The 16949-nt window shown below is 36.9% G+C and overlaps 1 protein-coding gene across 3 annotated transcripts in view; it reads left to right on the top strand.

Annotated features, from left to right (window-relative positions):
- Positions 1–16949, top strand: part of TBC1D19 (TBC1 domain family member 19) — a 137301-nt gene that overhangs the window by 9178 nt on the left and 111174 nt on the right. The window lies entirely within an intron of this gene.

Raw genomic sequence — 16949 nt, 5'->3', positions numbered from 1 at the left:
TGTGCAAAAGCTTTTAAGTTTCATTAGGTCCCATTTGTTTATTTTTGCTTTTATTTCCATTATTCTGGGAGGTGGGTCATAGAGAATCCTGCTGTGATTTATGTCGGAGTGTGTTTTGCCCATGTTCTCCTCTAGGAGTTTTATAGTTTCTGGTCTCACATTTAGATCTTTAATCCATTTTGAGTTTATTTTTGTGTATGGTGTTAGAAAGTGTTGTAGTTTCATTCTTTTACAAGTGGTTGACCAGTTTTCCCAGCACCACTTGTTAAAGAGAGACTCTTGAGAGTCCCTTGGACAGCAAGATCAAACCAGTCAATCCTTGAGGAAATCAGTCCTGAATATTTGTTGCAATGACCGCTGCTGAAGCTGAGGCACAATACTTTAGCCACCTGATGCGAAGAACTGACTCATTGGAAAGGACCCAGATACTGGGAGAGACTGAGGGTGTAACAGAGGATGAGGTGGTTGGATGGCATCACCGACTCAGTGGACATGAGTTTAAGCAAACTCTGGGGTAGTGAAAGACAGGGAAGCCTGGCATGCTGCAGTCCTTGGAGTTGCAGAGGAACATAGCAGCTGAACAATAAACAACAGCAGCGACAGAAAAACAGTACAAATGAACTAATTTACAAAAGAGAAATAGAGTTATAGAGGTAGAAAACAATTTTATGGTAACCTGGGGCAGTGGGGGTAGGCAGGACAGGGAAGAGGGGGTAACTAAGAGATTGGGATCAACATATACACGTATATGTAGAAACATCTAAAATAGATAACAAATAAGGACCTGCTGTATATATCACAGGGATCTGCTGTCTGTGTTTTTAACATTACCACATTGTCTTGACTTTCATAGCTCTATAATAAGCTGAAGTCAGTCCTGCAACTTTGTTATGTTTTAGTATTGGCAACTGTTTAAAGAACAGATTTATTTTTTAATAGATATAGGAGTATTCAGATTTTCTATTCCTTCTTTTGTCAGTTTTGATAAGTTGTGTTTTTCAAAGAATTTGTTTATTTAAATGTATATGCGTGCGTGCTTAGGTGCTCAGTGATGTCTGACTCTCTGTGACCCCATGGACTGCAGCCTGCCAGGCTCCTCTGTCCATGGGATCCTCCAGGCAAGAATACTGGAGTGGGTTGTCATGCCCTCCTGCTGGGGATCTTGCCAACCCAGGGATCGAACCCAGGTCTCCTGCATTGGGCGGAATCTCTACTGTCTAAGCCAGCAGAGAAGACCATTTGGATGTATACCTGTGGCCGATTCATGTTGGTGTATGACAGAAACCATCACAATATTGTGAAGTAACTATCCTGCAATTAAATAAATAAAAATTTAAAAAATAAATGATAGAAATCATTGGTGTCTAGTTGTCTAAAACAAACTTTTATTTCTTTTTAATGTCTGAAAAATCTATCAGTTTCCTATAATGAAAATTTGTGTGCATATGTGCTTTTGAACAGTTTGCTAGGTGCTTATCAATTTTATTAATCTCATCAAAGAACCAATTTTGGCTTTACAGTTTTTCTCTTAATTTTGGATCATATCTTTATTGTTAATTTTCTCCTACTTTCTATGAGATTGATTTGCTATAGTTTTATAGTTTCTTGAGATGGAAACTTAGAACATAAGTCTCAAGACTTTTTTCCTTTCTAAATTATCCATTTAAAGCTATAATTTCCCCCTGAGCACTACTTTAACTGTGTTGTAGCTTTAATGAGTCATATTTTTTAATATTCTTTTGAATAAAACATTCTCTAATATTTTTGTCACTTTAAAGATTTCATCCAAGGGTTATCCTCAAATATATTACCTAATTTCCAAGCAATTGAAATTTTCTTTTTTTTTTTTTTGTATCTTTTATTTGGAATTTTTTTTGGTATTTTTGAAGTTTAGTTGATGTACAATATTTATATAAGTTATAGGTGTACAATATTGTGATTCACAGTTTTTAAAGGCCATACTTTCAGGTGGCTCAGTGGTAAAGCATCCACCTGCCAGTGCGGGAGACACAGGAGATGCAGGTTCGATCCCTGGGTCAAGAAAACCCCTTGAAGAAGGAAATGGCAACCCACTCTAGTAGTCTTGCCTGAAAAATCCCATGGACAGAGGAGCCTGGTGGGCTACAGTCCATGGGGTCACAGAGTCAGACATGACCAGCGACTTAGCACACATATACTCCACTTATAGTTATTATGAGACATTGGCTATGCTCACTGTTTGTACAGTATATCATTTTAGCTTTTAGTTACAAACTGTACCTAATAGCTTGTACCTCTTAATCCCATACTCCTGTATTGTCCCTCTCTTTTTCCCTGTTCCCACTGGTAACCACTAGTTTGTTCTCTGTATCAGTAAGTCTCTTTCTTTTTTGTTTATTCACTAGTTTTTAATTTTTTTTTTAGATTTCACATAGAAGTGAAATCACATAGCATTTTGTCTTTCTCTGAGTTATTTCACTTAGCATAATGCATCCATGATCCTGTAAATGGCAGTATTGATTCCTCCAAAACAAGAACACGGTATATCTTTCCGTTTGTGTCATCTTCAGTTTCCTTCATCAGTGTCTAACAGTTTTCTGGGTATAGGATTTTTGTTTTCTTAGGTAGGTTAATTCCGAGGTATTTTATTGGTTTTGATGAGATGGTAAATGGGATTTTTTCCTTAATTTCTTTTCTTATTGTTGATTATTAATGTATAGAAATGCAATATATTTCTGTATATTAGTTTTGTATTCTTCAACTTCATTGTTGAAGGAGCTCTTCTATAAGCTTTCTGGTGGCATCTTTGGCATTTTCCATGTATAATACCATGTCATTGTTATTGACTTCCAGCTTAATATCAGCGTTGTCAGAGAACATTCTCTGAATGGTTAAATCTTTTAAAAGTTGTTGAGGCTTGCTTTGCAATCTAGTGTATAGTCAGTTTTGCTGTGTATCCCATGTGCACTTGTAAAGAATGAAAGAATGTGTATACTGTCATTGTTGGGTCAGGTTATCTGTATATATGTCACTGAAATACAGGTGTCAATTATACTGTTCAGCTTTTCTATAATCTTACTGAATTTTTTTCTGTTTGTTACCAACTATTCAAAGAAATATGTTTAAATCTCCTATCATGACTGTATATTTATCTATTTCTTTTATTTCTCTCAATTTTAAAATTTTAAGGCTATTTCATTGGTTGTACATAGATCTATATTGTGATAACTTCCTGATGGATTAGTCCCTTAATCTTTATGAAATGTCCTTTATTTCTAGTAAGGTTCTTGCCTTAAAGTCTGTTTTGTCTGATGTTAGTATAGCCACAGCAGCTTTTTTTTGGTTAGTGATTGCATGGTATGACTTTTTTCATACTTTTATTTTCACCCTTTCTGCATCAAAATCATCCTATAGTTATCTTTTAAATCCAGGCTGACAAGTGTTTTCATTTTATTAGTTAGTATATTTACATTTAATGATTTTACTGATGTATTTGGCTTTACATTCTTGGTCTTAATATTTGGTTTTCTAATTTTGCTTCATTTTCTGTTTTCTCTCTTTTTTAATATTCTTCTGGGCTATCAAATATCATTGAAATATTTTTATTGTTTTTTGTTTTTCCTCTCCATTAATGTGGTAGATACACATTGTTTTACTGTTCTTTATATAGCTGCCCTAGAGGTTACATACAATATTTATTCTTGATTAATTGTACTCTTGAATAAACTTTTTTTTTTATTTCCCTGTAGTGTAATGCTGGAACTTAGAAACTTTAGTTATTACACCTCTTTCCTTTTGTGTTATTTTTGTTGTGCATTTTATTTTAAATTCCATAGGACATTGCAATCACTATTTCGTAACAAAAGTATTAAATCAATATTTACTCATCTTAACCAATTTTTATTCTTGTTTCTCATAATTCCCTTCTATATATCTTTATTTACCCTGGGATTATTTTTCTTCTACTATAAAAACCCTTCTTCTTAGTCTACCTTTTAGTTCAGATTTTCTGGTGACTGTCTCCTCGGTTTTATTTGTTTGATGATGTCTTTAGTGAAAGTGAAAGTTTCTCAGTTGTGTCTGACTCTGTGAACCCATGGACTGTACCCTGCAAGGTTCCTTTGTCCATGGAATTATCCAGCGCAAGAATACTGGAGTGGGTAGCCGTTCCCTTCTTCAGGGGATCTTCCCAGCCCAGGGGTTGAACCAGGTCTCCCACATTGCAGGCGGATTCGTTACCATCTGAGCCGCCAGGGCAGCTCAGGAATACTGGAGTGGGTAGCTTATCTTTTCTCCAGGGGATCTTCCCAACCCTGGAATCGAACCGGGGTCTCCTGCACTGGCAGGCAGGTTCTTTACCACTAGTAATACCTGGGAAGCCCTTATACCAGCTGAGCTATGAGGGAAGTGCTGATAATGTCTTTATTTCATCTTTATTTTTGAAGGATTTTTTAAATTTGTGTTTAAATTTCAAAGTTGTCATTCATTTTTTTCTCAGCATGTTCAGTCATTTCTTTTTCTTCTGGCCTGTTTGTTTTCTGTTGTGAAGTCAGACATCAGTCTTTTTGTTATCCACTGAATGTATGTTCCCCACCCTCACCCTGGCTATTTAACATTTTCATATTATCTTTTTCACTTTAATCTTTGTTAAAAATAACCTTGGTGTGCTGTTATTGTTGTTGTTTGCATTATATTATTATTGTTAAATTTACTCTGGTTTGAATTTATGGAGCTTCTTAAATCTTGTGTTAGTATCTTTCTCAAGTTTTGGAAAATTCTTGATCATTTACAGAATATTTGTTCTGCCACATTTTTCTCCTCCTTTCTTTCTGAGATTCCAATTTGTACATAATAGATTTTTCACTAAGTCCTACTTATCTCTAGTACTCTTTTCCTTTATTTTACATTTTTTCCCTCTCTGCTTTAGTTTGGACATTTTCTTTTGACCTCCTTTCAATTCATGCATCCTGTTTTGCGCTATTTTTATATCTCTTGGTAAATCTATCTAATGAGTTCTTACTTACATTTAGTGTTATTTTTCAGTTCTAAAATCTCCAAATGGTTCTCTTTTATTGATTCCAATTCTTAGGTAAAATTACCTGCTTTTCATCTACTTTGTCCAGTTCTTTCTCTTTAAAAAAAATATAACTCATAATTGTTCTAAAGTCTTTGTCAGTTAACACCAATATCTGGATCACATGTGAATCTGTCTATGGTGTTATTTTTCCTTATCTTTTGTTTATCTAATTTTGTCTGTTGGCATGCCTAGTAATTTTTATTTTATGCCAGACATTGTATCTAAAAAATTGTAATGCCTCCTGATGATATCTTCCTTTTTTTAAGGAAGCCCCTCTGCTGGGCTTCCCCAGTGGCACAGTGATAAAGAATCTGCCTGCCAATGCAGGATACTCAAGAGATGTGGGTTCAATCCATGAGTCAGGAAGATCCTCTGGAGGAGGAAATGACAACCCACTCCAGTATTCTTGCCTGGGAAATCCCATGATCAGAGGAACCTGGTGGGCTACAGTCATGGGGTCCCAAAGAGTCAGATATGACTGGGGGACTGATCACCACAACACTACCACCTGCTGGACTTGTGACTGATTCCTTTTCTCCAGTTTGGGAGTGTGGTAGGTTGAGGTTGAGATTGAGATTGAGTTTTACTTTCAGGCTTAATTTTCTTTCCTCTGTTTCTTCCCTGGCTCTCACAGGTTTTCAGCTATGAATTTGCTATATTCTAAGGGTGCTTTTCTCCTTGGGTCCCAGACTCTAACCTTTTTCTTGTCAGACTGCTAAAGAGCTTTTTCACAAGTTTTGTGCTTAGGTTTGTAGCCTTCTACCCCACGCAGTTTTAATATTCAAAAATTTCTTGAGAAAACTGACCATGTGCTTGAGATCTCCCAAGTCTGTGCCAAAGCTATGCTTATTTCTCTGTCCTCCCTTGGTAGCCCGCTACCAGGGTTGGTACTGGGTTTGTCCTGATTGTCAGCCTTCAGTTCATGCTCAGAATAATGATCTGAAAGTGTGGCTGCAGCAGCTAGTTTGTCTCTCAAAATTTTCCCCTTTCTGTTACTCTAGTTCTTGTTCTCTTAACAACCCTCTTCTGTCTATATATAGTTGGATTTCTGTTTGTTTGGCTCTTCTAGTTGTTGTACATAGGGATGCTGATCAGCCACCAGCTCCTCCATACAACTTGGAAATACAAGGCCAATTTTGTGAGGCTTGAACAAGGTAATATGCCTGGAACATAGTAAGTGCTCAGAAAGTAGAAGTCTGAGTTAAAGTCCAAATGAAATATCACTTCGTTGTTGAAAATCCCTCAGTACTTCTCACTGCCCTTAGGAAAATGAGCAAAGTCCTTGATTAGGCCTGCTTGATTAGTCTCTGCTCTTCAGCCATGACTGTCTAAGTTTTATAGGATTTCCATAACCTTCTAGTTTAGTTTAGGTACTCCTTTCTTTTGGGGATCCATAGTACCTGGAACTTTATTTCTTGTAGTATTTAAACATCATCCTTCCCCACTAAAGTCTGCTTCATAAAGACAGGGAAAGACTCACAGTGTCTCTTGTTCTACTGTCTTATATATCTAGCATGATGACTAGTATGAGAAAGGTGCTCAACTTGTCTTTATTAAATGAAACAAATCCCAGTTCTTCTTTTTTAGTGCCCATTCTGACAATATAAAGTACCTTCAGTTCAGTTCAGTCGCTCAGTCGTGTCCGACTCCTTGTGACCCCATGAACCACAGCACGCCACGCCTCCCTGTCCATCACCAACTCCTCGATTCCACCCAAACCCATGTCCATTGAGTCGGTGATGCCATCCAACCATTTCATCCTCTGTCATCCCCTTCTCCTCCTGCCCTCAATCTTTCCCAGCATCAGGGTATTTTCAAATGAGTCAACTCTTCACATCAGGTGGCCAAAGTATTGGAGTTTCAGCTTCCTCAGTCCTTCCAATGAACACCGAGGACTGATCTCCTCTAGGATGGACTGGTTGGATCTCCTTGCAGTCCAAGGGACTGTCAAGAGTCTTCCCCAACCCCACAGTTCAAAAGCATCAATTCTTCGGCACTCAGCTTTCTTTACAGTCCAACCGTCACATCCATACATGACCACTGGAAAAACCAAAGCTTTGACTAGACGGGCCTTTGTTGACAAAGTAATGTCTCTGCTTTTTAATATGCTGTCTAGGTTGGCCATAACTTTCCTTCCAAGGAGTAAGCATCTTTTAATTTCATGGTTGAAGTCACCATCTGCAGTGATTTTGGAGCCCAGAAAAATTAAGTCAGCCACTGTTTTCCCATCTATTTGCCATGAAGTGATGGGACCGGATGCCATGATCTTAGTTTTCTGAATGTTGAGCTTTCAGCCAACTTTTTCACTCTCCTCTTTCACTTTCATCGAGAGGCTCCTTAGTTCTTCTTCACTTTCTGCCGTAAGGGTGGTGTCATCTGCATATCTGAGTACCTGCTATGTACCAAATACTTTACTTAGTGGTAAAAGATTAGGAAAAGCATCCTTAATTAAGGAATTCAAAGTCTGCTGTGGCATTCTGCTTTTCTTTAAAATGTTTTTTCTTTAAGTATTTCTTTTTGTTGTAATTTGGGATCTAGTAAGTTGATAGTTGTTTCTCAATTTTGTAAAAAATCCTGAAGCTTCAGAATATAAGCAATAATGACAAAACTTTTTCCAAAGCTTTTTCTATTTTAAAATTGCAAATAAAGAGATTAATGATATATAAATTATAACTTCATTTGGAGGTTGCTGCCTTGGAAGAATATTTTTGTTCTTTTCTATTTTGAACTCCACTTCTATTAATTCACTGTTATTATTTATTTTGATTATTGAACAAGTATCTATTGAATATTTACTATGTGTAAGGCACAATTCTAGGCCCAGGGAATAAACCAATGAATAAGATAAAGTTTTCCTCTCATGTGGAGATGATAGTATTAGGTTGGTGCAAAAGTAATTACTGTTTTGCATTGTTGAACTTTGCCATTTGATACTGGAATATTTCTTAAATAAATGTGGTTATGTTATACATCATTTTTTATGTGCATTTCTCAATTTATGTTTTTTTGCTTATGTCTTATTACTTGCTGCTTATTTTATATTTATTTTAAACTATAGAAATTATGTTAGACAAAAAACAAATTTGAGCGATTTTTTAATTCCAGTTTAAAACGGGTCGTAAAGCAGCAGAGACAACTCACAACATCAACAGTGCATTTGGCCCAGGAACTGCTAACGAATGTACAGTGATGGTTCAAGAAGTTTTGGAAAGCCTTGAAGATGATGAATGTAGTGGCCAGCCATCAGAATTTGTGTGTGTGTTAGTTGCTCAGTCGTGTCCAACTCGTTGTGACCCCACGAACTGTGGCCCACCAGGCTCCTCTGTCCATGGGATTTTCCAGGCAAGAATACTGGAGTGGGGTGCCATCTCCTTCTCCAGGGATCTTCCTGACCCGGGGCTCGTGCCTGGGTCTCCTGCATTACAGGCAGATTCTTTACTGTCCAAGCCACCGGGAAAACCCAGAAGTTGAGAGTGACCAATTGAGAGCAGTCGTTGAAGTCGATTCTCTTACAGCTACATGAGAAGCGGCCTAAGAACTCAGCGTTGACCATTCTCTGGTTGTTTGGCATTTGAAACAAATTGGAAAGGTGAAAAAGCTCAATAAGTGGAATAAGTGGGTGCCTCATGAGCTGACTGAAAAAAAATGTTGTTTTGAAGTGTTGTCTTCTCTTCGTCTGTGCAACAACAAAGAACTATTTTTATATCAGATTGTGACGTGCAACCAAAAGTGGATTTTATATACAACAGTTGGAGATGACCAGCTCAATGGTTGGACAGAGAAGCTCCAAACCACTTCCCAAAGCCAAACTTGAACCAAAAAATGGTCATGGTCTCTGTTTGGTGGTCTGCTGCTGATCTGATCCACTACAGCTTTCTGAATCCTGGTGAAACCATTACATCCGAGAAGTATGCTCAGCAAATCAATGAGCTGCATGGAAAACTGCAATGCATGCAGTAGGTACTGGTCAACAGAAAAGGGCCCAATTCTTCTCCTTGACTGTGCCCGACTGCACGTCACACAACCAACACTTCAGAAGTTGAACAAATTGAACTATGAAGTTATGCCTCATCCACCATATTCACCTGACCTCTCGCCAGTGGATTATCATTTCTTCAAGCATCTTGACGACTTTTTGTAGGGAAAACCCTTCCACAACCAGCAGGAGGCAGAAAATGCTTTCCAAGAGTTCACTGAATCCTGAAACATGGATTTTTTGGGCTACAGAAGTAAACTTATTTCTCATTGGCAAAAATGTGTTGAATTGTTATGGTTCCTATTTTGATTAATAAAGATGTGTTTGAGCCTAGTTATAATGATTTAAAATTCATGGTCCACAACTACAATTACTTTTGTACCAACCTGCACGTAAATACAGGTCCACAATCCCTTATTCAAAATCTGGGGGCAGGTATGTTTTGGAATTCACATTTTTCAAATTTTAGAAAGGTAATTCCTGCATATTCTGTATGTTATTTAAATCCTTACTATTTATTGTTTTATTGCACCTTATAATTACACATTAATATTTATGCAGCAAAACGTATGAATTTTCACTAGATTTTTCTACCAAATGAATTTTAGTAAGGACAGATTTTGCCATCAATTCAGTTTAAAAAAAACAACAGCTTTAATTTTCCAAGCTTTATAGGTTGTAGGATTTCAAATAAAGGATTATGTATCTATACATATAACATCAGGGAATTAATTGCCTTGAGGTAATAAAAAGTAGGGGAAACAAAACTGATAAAGGAGTGTAAGGAGATGGTTACACAGGAAACTCAAAAACATGTATTTGCCTGATTCTTAAGATAAAATAGGAAATCTATGATATTATAGATTCCTACTTTAAAACAATATAATTATAGATCCTCTTAAAGTAATGTAATGTAGTCTTGGACTTGAAAATATATGTGATAACTTTGCCTTAGTTTATGTCCAGTACCTCAGACATTTGCTAGAAATGTCAGCTAACTCTTAAAAGGCAGCTTTACAATCAGCTTTGATAATGTACGTTTAAACAATTGGCTGTTTGTAACAGGCCTTTAAAAATTTAGTCAAGAGGACATTTTCCTGCCACAAGCATATTCTGTGCTGCCTTCATTTTGTCTGTGTGAATATAGAAAGTGCTAAAGCAGTGTTGGCCCAACTTAATTAGAAAAATTAAAATCACACAGAATATTTCAAAGCCAAATATAAATGATTTTCAGATTTCCTCCTTGTCATTAGTGCTTTTCTTGTAGTATTTTAATATATCCTTTCATATACTAAAGTTACTTGTTTAAAAATCTTGGTGTAATAACATGGAACTTTGTGTTTCTAGAAAAAGCATATGGTTTTTTATTTCTGTGTTCTCTTAAATTATGAAATCAACCTACATCTTAAAATTGAATTTGCTCATTCATCCCCTAGTTGGTAGAGTGATAGCCTGATTCCAAATTTGATGTCTAGCACCAGGTCATCATTGTTATTTTGTATCATGTGTTATTTGTGTTTGAAATGGATGTTGTGTAAAACCTCAAATGCTATTTCCATTCCATTAAGTGCTTAATAAGTCTTGTTGCTCAGATTGTTATTATAAATAATAGAGTTGTAAGAGTTGTAAAGGAAGGAACCTGAAAGGAGATAGGCTTTGGAGAGAGAAGGAATGATATAACTGATAGGATGTTGTCATGAGACTAGAACCTCAGAGCATCGTTTTGTTGTTGTTGTTGTTGTTGTTTTTAAAATTTGACCACACTGCATGGCATGTGGGATCTTAGTTCTCTGACCAGGGATCAAAGTCACACCCCTGCATTGGAAGCACAGTCTTAACCACTGGACCACCAGGGAAGTCCCCTAGGACCCCAGAGCATCTTTTTTTAAATTTGTATTTGCTTTAATTGGAGGGTGATTGTTTTACAAGGTTGTATTGCTTTCTGCCATGCATCAGCATGAATCAGCTGCAGGTCGCCTCTCGGACCTCCCTCGCACCCATCCCACTGCTCTAGGTTGTCGCAGAGGTTGCGTGGAGCTCCCTGCATCACTCAGCACACCCCCACTGGCTGTCTGTTTTACGTATGGGAACGTATATGTTTCTGTGCTACTCTTTTCTGTGGTGGTGCTGGGCCCTTAGGAAAACTACATTAAGTCCAAAGCAATTATGTTAGTGATGAAAATGTTTGCATTTGATATGGGGAGGGGGTTATATATATATTATTTTTAAAATCATACTTCTCTCTTAGCTTTTTCTTTTTTTTACCTCACTAAATACATTTGAGTTCTGCAAGGGTGAGGGATGACTTTGCGTTGGTTTTCCCTTTTATACTGAGCAATTAGCATGTAGGAAGTGTTCTGTTAATTATTGAAGGAAGAATGGAAGTGAATAGGTGTATATACTATGTTGAAAGGAGATCCCTAGACTTGGAGAAAGCTTGGATGGCTTCCCCCCTTAAGGGGGGAAGATGGGAGTGAATTCCTGATGTAGGAATGGTGACAAAGCTAAGTAGCTCTTTGTTGTAGGGCACTTCTAGAGAGAGAACATTCTATAAATTGGGATTGAAGTGCCAGAATGAGTTTGTCTTTCTTTCATAGGCAGTGAAGGAGTCTTTGAGGTATTTTGAGGGTGAAGACATTGAGATGGTTTTGGGGGACACTAGTCAGGCACTGATGAGCAGGCTAGATAGAAATGGGGCGTGTTCTGCTTCCATCCTCCACTTTATTCCTTCCTGTATTCTCCTGGAGCCTCCACCCTCCCACAAACTGCTAGTGCAGCAGAGCGTTTCCATGCCCCTGTTCAGTTCATCCACTTGGCCTGTACACCTTTTCTCCCCTTTTCTAGTTTCTAAAGTTAGAATTGTTCTGTGGATGATGCCTCTGCTGTAGCATAGTGGAGTTAGCTTTTTTTTTATTGGCCATCTTTTTATGTTTTTTGTTTTAATACATTTTTATTTGTAGCCATTTTCCCCCGTCCTCTTTGTGTTCTGTGTTTTTTGTTTTGTCTTTGGCTGCGCCACATGGCTTATGGGATATTAGTTCCCCAACAAAGAACTGAACCCAGGCCACAATAGCGAGAGTAGCAAGTCCTAACCACTGGACCATCAGGGAGTTCTGTGCCCATGGGGTTTTGTAGGTGTGAAAGAAAGTGAAAGTGAAGTTGCTCAGTTGTGTCCGACTCTTTGCAACCCCACGGACTGGCTATAGCCTATCAGGTTCCTCCGTCCATGGGATTTTCCAGGCAAGAATACTGGAGTACCATTTCCTTCTCCAGGAGATCTTCCTGACCCAGGGATTGAACCTGGGTCTCCCACATTGTAGGCAGACGCTTTACCGTCTGAGCCACCAGGAAAGTCTTCCCTGATAGAATCTGCTCCCTGCAATGCGGTAAAGAATCTGCCTGCAATGCGGGAGACCTGGGTTCCATCCTGGGTTGGGAAGATCCCCTGGAGAAGGGAAGGACTGCCCACTCCGGTATTCTGGCCTAGAGAATTCCACAGATTGTATACTCCATGGGGTTGCAAAGAGTCAGACACAACTGAGGAACTTTCACTTTGTAGGTGTAGGCCTAAGTAATCTTTAGTGCAATGTGTTCACTGAAAACATGTTTATGAAGTACTTCTATGTGATAAGCATTATGCTAGTTCAGAGATGAAAGACATATGCTTTAGAAGCCTAGTGCAGTGGTTCTCAAAGTATAGTCTGCGAAACCCTGGTGAGCCCTAAGACCCCTTCAGGTCAAAACTATTTTCTATAATACAAAGGCCTTTAAAAAGAATATTCACTGTGCTGACATTTGTACTGATGCTACAAAAGCAGTGTCGATGAGTTTAAATCGGGGAACTAGTACCAAACTATACTAGTAGTCACTGTATTTTTCGCCAACACAGTTTTAAAAAATAATCTAAATGTTTAAGTGTTCTTGATCAACAGTAAACAAGTATAAATTTTATTAAATCTCATTTCTTGAATACTAATTTTTAAATATTCTGTTTGCTGAAATGGAAATTATGAGTAAGACACTACTGCTGTATATTGAAATAAGATGATTATCTAGAGGAAGACCACTCCAGTGATTAACTAAATTATAAACTGAATTTTTTTTTAAAAAAAATGAAACATCTTTACTTGTAAGTGTAAACTGTTGACAAGCTGTTATTCAGACTTGAATATTTGGCAGATATTTTCTCTAAAATGAGCAAAGTGAGCCTATCACTTCAAGGAAAACCGTTATGTGTTGCCAATCATAAAATTCAGGCTTTAAATAAAAATTGGATTCTGGAAAACTTGTATTCATCAGTGTGAATTTGATGACTTCCTAATACTTAAATACTTTTCTGATGATATTGATGGTAATATTAACAAATGTTACTTTTTGATATTGTTTAATAAAATATGTCCACTGCATCGCTTGTTAATATGTTTGAAATGATCGATACATAATGTTACAAAATCATGTGTAAGTAGAAGATTGGTTCAAAGTGCAAGGCAGATCGAAACATGTTTTTCCAATAAAGTATGAAAGTATGAGAAGTTCATTGATGTTCAAATTCCACATTTCAACTAATCTTTAGGAAACTACTAGCTGTCAAATTTAGTATACTATCAAAGGAGAATATCTGAAAAGTATATTAAAATATCATTTTCCAGTTGCCTATCTGTTTCACACTGATTTTCATGTATGTTAGTCTAAACAGCATAGTGCCACAGATGGAATATCACAGCAGATCGAAGAATCCAGTTGTCTTCTACTAATCCAAACATCAAAGACATTTGCAAAAATGTAAAACAGTGCCTCTTTTTCTCACTAATTTTTGTTTCTGAAAATATAGTTCTTTTAAATAAAAATATTTTGGTTAATATATAATGGATTTATATATATTATTTTTAAATGAATTGACAAATATTTTTATTAAGATGAAATAAACATGGAATTTGCCATTTTAACCATTTTTAAGTGTACAGTTCAGTGACATTAAGTACACTCACATTTTTATGCAACCATTATCACCATCCACCTCCAGAACTTTTTCATCATCCCATACTGAAACCCTGTACTCGTTAAACACTAACTTCCATTGCTCCTTCCTCACAGTCCCTGGCTGTTAACCATTCCACTTTCTGTCTCTATGAATTTGACTATTCTAGTACCTCATATAAGTAGCATCATACAGCATTTGTCTTTTTGTGACTGGCTTATTTTGCTTAGCATAATGTCCTCAAGGTGTGTCCATGTTGTAGATGTGCCAGAATTGTCTTCTTTTTTAAGGCTGAATAGTATTCCATTGTGTATACATACAACATTTTCTTTATCCATTCATTTATCTTTGACCCTTGGGTTGCATCCAAATTTTAACTATTATAAATAATGCTGCTATAAGCATGAGTGTACAAGTAGCTGTTAACGTCCCTGTTTTCAGTTCTTTTGAGTATGTATGCAGAATTGGAATTGCTGGACCATATGGAAATTCAATTTTTTATTTTTTGAGGAATTAATTTCTAGTACTATAAATATCAGTAGATATAATCCACATAAACAGAAGTACTCTTGGGTCTTCAATGATTTTTAAGAGTGAGGGTCCTGAGACTTAAAAGTTTGAGAATAAGTGGTGTAGTGGAATGAGTGAAATAGAGAGGTAAGTTAGGAAGTTACTACAGTAGAAAACAAGTTGGACTAGACTTTGCTTAGAGAAAATGACCAGAGTGGTAAGGAGAATATGTCATATGAAGAGAACTTGGAGAACCTGAAAATGTATGTGACCTTGAGAACTTTGTGGGAAGAGAACAATAGCTGACTTTGAGTACTTGAAGATCTCTCACAGAAAAGGGATTTGGCATATTTTCTGTGAACTTGGGGTAAGATGGAGCAGAGGGGAAGACATAATAGTAGCAGATGTTAGGGGAATCAGTTTTAGCTCATAATAATAAGGATTTTCTAACAGAATAGTTTCAAGGTAGCATTGACTAAATGTAGGGAAAGCTAGCATAGAGTTTCAAACTGAGAGTTTCTAGGCTAAAAAAGCTCCTTGGAGAGGAGATGTGAATCTGTCATTAAATGGTTAGTTGGCCTAGAAGAACTCTCTAATCCCTTCTTTTGCTGAAGTTCCATGATTCAGATTAACACGTTCCTCTGTCGTTTGTATGACTTGTAAGTTGACGGTTGGATTCAGGGGTTTTGATCAGACTCAGGTGCCATCTCAGTGACCACATCTATTGGCACTGGCATCCACTTTCATTGAGAAGCACATAATGGCTGGTTGTTTTTTGCAAAGTTAGTAGCTGTTTCTCCTTAATGCCTAGAATTGATTAGGAGTTGCAAAATGATGGTATTCTAATTATATCATACCTGTTTTAGTTATTTTAGCTGGAATATTTTTATAAAGAGACATTTCTCCTTATCTGTTATTTGGTTACCAGATGATATAGTTTCTGTAGGGCTTCCCTGGTGGTTCAGTGATAAAGATTTCCCCTGCCAATGCAGGAGTCACGAGTTTGATCCCTGGGTAGGGAAGATCCTCCATAGAAGGAAATGGCAATCTACTCCAGTATTCTTGCCTGGGAAGTTCCATGGACAGAGGAGCCTAGCAGGCTACAGTTCATGGGGTCACAGAAGAGTCAGACACAACTTAGTGACTAAACGATAGTTCCTGTAGGAAAGTCAGGCTAGATAGATGCCTTTTCATTTATTTATCAGTTTTCAAGGTAGTAAGTTGGTTCCTTGTATCTTCAATTTTCATTACTCTATCAAGTTTTTCTTCTTCGAAAGGTAGATAGACAAGGAGACTTGTCTGGTCAGTTTCAAGTATTCATAAGTGTGAGGCTGCTCTGGTGTCTTCAGACCTCATCTGCTATCTTGGATTAGAGAACAACCCTTCCACTGTCAGCTCCTGTTCTAAAATTAGCTCTTCATATGTTCCAGTGAATACTTGCTGGCAATTTTGGGGTCTTCCTCTTTTCATATTCATCAGCAGCCCCTCTGCTCTTTCCTTTTATAGTTGTTCCATACAAGTCTTAATCTTTCCTTTTATAGTTGTTTCATACAAGTCTTGTGGTTGTTGGTTTGTCCCTCACTGCTTATATTTTAGGTTTGTGGGGAATACCTGATTACCAAGTTTGGTTGTGAGAGTTTTCCATGGGATTTTGGTTTTGTTGTCTAGTTGCTTGGTTTCAATGTGGAGATCATGGAGATTAAAGCAAAAAAAAAAAAAAAAAAAATCTCCTTACTGCCAATGTCATCTTCCCAGAGAGAGGTTAAAATCCTGGAAGAATTAGGGTAGAATTGAGAATAACTGAAATTTCTGACTTGGTGAATGGTAATTTTCATGGATGAGGATTAAAAATAGGAGAGAAGGAGAAAGGTAGTGAGTGGAATATAAGATCAGTTTTTGATAGATTAGAAATATTTGTGAGACACCCTAAGAGAGATGCTTTCTTAAGAAATATGTCTGTAGAATTTGATAGAGAGAGCTAGGTGATGAAAGATCAACACTTCAAAGGTAATTGAGGCCATTATAAGTTGGAGAAATTATTATTTTGGTAAAAATTACAGTGTGAAAAACCAGTAGAACAGAAAGCATTCAACTGAAGATGAAAGAGACACGAATAAGCATTTGTGAGTGAGTGGTTTTATGTATTTTCCATAAAAATGTACAACAAATACAGGTTTACAGAGCAGCAATCCAAAGGGGATGACACTCTTCAAAGCTCCAGTTTATATGGATGCATCATGGTTTTTGGCTATTTGGTGTATGTAGATGGCATATGTATTATGTATAAAGAGAATGAATTTATAAAGTATTTTTCCTATTAGAAAAATAGATGTTAAATATTCATAAAAATGAAAGTCTTAGATGATGTTAACTGTTCATTAGCTACAAGGTTTAATATTTTAAGTAGATTCTAGTGTCCTATCACAGAT

Source organism: Odocoileus virginianus, chromosome 21, assembly GCF_023699985.2.
Source record: "Odocoileus virginianus isolate 20LAN1187 ecotype Illinois chromosome 21, Ovbor_1.2, whole genome shotgun sequence".
Taxonomy (NCBI): Eukaryota; Metazoa; Chordata; class Mammalia; order Artiodactyla; family Cervidae; genus Odocoileus; species Odocoileus virginianus.
Note: the sequence above shows the minus strand (reverse complement) of the source record. Positions and strands in the feature narration are given on the sequence as shown.